The sequence below is a fragment of the Egretta garzetta genome, unplaced genomic scaffold, assembly GCF_000687185.1.
Source record: "Egretta garzetta isolate BGI_Z169 unplaced genomic scaffold, ASM68718v1 scaffold41, whole genome shotgun sequence".
NCBI classification, from domain to species: Eukaryota; Metazoa; Chordata; class Aves; order Pelecaniformes; family Ardeidae; genus Egretta; species Egretta garzetta.
In genome coordinates this window covers 3,350,007-3,352,107 of record NW_009258755.1, presented here as the reverse complement: position 1 = coordinate 3,352,107, position 2,101 = coordinate 3,350,007, and positions in this window count along the sequence as shown.

Here is a 2,101-nt window from a genome sequence, read left to right as displayed (position 1 = left end):
ACCACCCTTCTTTAGTAGCTGTGCAGCCCAGACGCCTGGTACTGTGCTCCATCTAATCAGCGCCACTCCATGTCTCTCCATCTCAATCTTGGATTTAATGTTTTCAGAGCCAGGCGGGAGGGCAGCTACGCTTTCAGTCTCTTTTTACTGAGGTGTCCAAGGAAGGATTTAAGAACCTGACACAATGTACTCATTTGGAAAAGCATTAACAATAATTTGATTGTCTGGCTCCTGGCTTCATCTGGCTGAGAGTTTAGGAATAGGTTTACCAGATTATCTGAGGGGGCTAATGCTTTTAAAGACTTGGTTTGATCCTGTTCTCCATATCATATTAGTAACAACCAGAATGCACTTCTGAAGCAGAGTAGAAATTTAACCACCTGACTGTTAGAAATGAAGAACGTAGAACTAAGATTGCAGTGTATAGTATGTGAAATTTGAAATCATTATTCCCAAATATGGTTTATAAAGGCTGCATGGTAAAAAAACCAAAACAAAACCAACAACAATAACAAAAAAAAACCACTGCACAAACCGCTGGGATTTCTTTGCCTGCACATGCCCACCTTAGCAGCCTCAAAATCAATTCAGAGCATGTGCATATGCACAAAAAAGCCACTTAGAAGAAGCTCCGCAGTGTTGCTACTAGAATTACTTGGTACCTTAATTTTCTCTCTTGAAGCTAAATCCCTTAACAAATAAGTAACGGACAGGCTAGAAAGGCACCGAAGGAGAGCGCACTGACTCTGTAACACAAAGCAATCCTAAAGCTATTTTAAACAATGCTGAAGTCAGAAGAGGGCCCCATCAGTCCTAAGCTACAGGGCAGAAGCGGTACATGCATACACCCATGTTCCTCCCCTCCAGCTACAGCGGCAGGGCTCCTCAGCAAAGGATGACAGCCTTTCTGACTCTGTCAGCTGTGCAGTGAAAACATTACATGGCCAAAAGCCACCAGCCTGAGGCCACATCTGTCAGAGGCTATGAGAAGGGGCAGTCCCGGGAACAGCTTGCAAGGAGGGCCCAGAGACCTCCGGTGCCCACCTTGTCCCTGCAGGAGAAGTTTTTACAGCTGTCACAGCAATGGAGTTTTGCCAGCTGTTTAAATTCTCACTCCAGTAGCCTGGCTTTATCCTTCTGGCTTTGAAGACTTAAAATGTTGACTTTAAATTTTGGTGTGGGTAGTGCCAATTAGAAGCAAATTCACAGTGCAAATCAAATCCAAAGCCCACACTTACTTTATCCCCCACAGATATCCACAAGAGACGTAAGATAAATAAGTAAAGCCAAGAGACGGGCACAGTAATTCTATCTGCGAGAAGTACAAAGTGAAACCTCCACTGCCAGCCCCTGTCGCACACAGACACACACCTACTTCTCTACCAAAATAAGTACAGCGTGACACAGAGCTCAAATCTGATGACAGTCAAGGATATATTGTAAAAGACAGCTGTTGGACTGCAGCATAGAAGAAGCCTGAGGAGATGCTCCTGGTGATGAAGAGGCCCAAAGTAATTTTTGTTGGTGACCGGCTACAACAATCCTTTCATGTTATTTGCAATAAACAGTGTATTTACAGACATGCAGCTGAGAATTTTCAGTTCTTGCTTAAATTACATCAGCGCAACTTGTGCTATTCCTGATGTTATTAACTCTCATTATTTGAGGCATGAGATGGTCTTTTCCCCTAAATACATGGCATTTGGAAGTACATGGCTATGTGAAATGCTATGTGAAATGTCTTTTATTTTTTACTTATTTTGTTATTCTTTTTCACTTAGGTAAGCGTGTAGCCCTTAGAAACATACAGGAATGTTTGAAAACTCGATCTCAAAAGGTCAAAAACAAAGATACTTTTTTTTTTCCCCCCAAAACAAAGTCTATGATTTTTAAGCCAGTCTTGGCCTTTGGCAGACAGTCAGACAGGGAGATCAACACTGTTCATGTTTACACAGACAATATGCTTTGTACCCCAATGTTTCTTTGAGGCAAAGTTTAGAAAGTAGTATTAGAAACCAACAAAGAAATGTCACCCAAACTTGTCCAAGAACTACTTTTAAGGAAAATTCCACTGACCTTTACCTGCAGAATTTTCCCTACA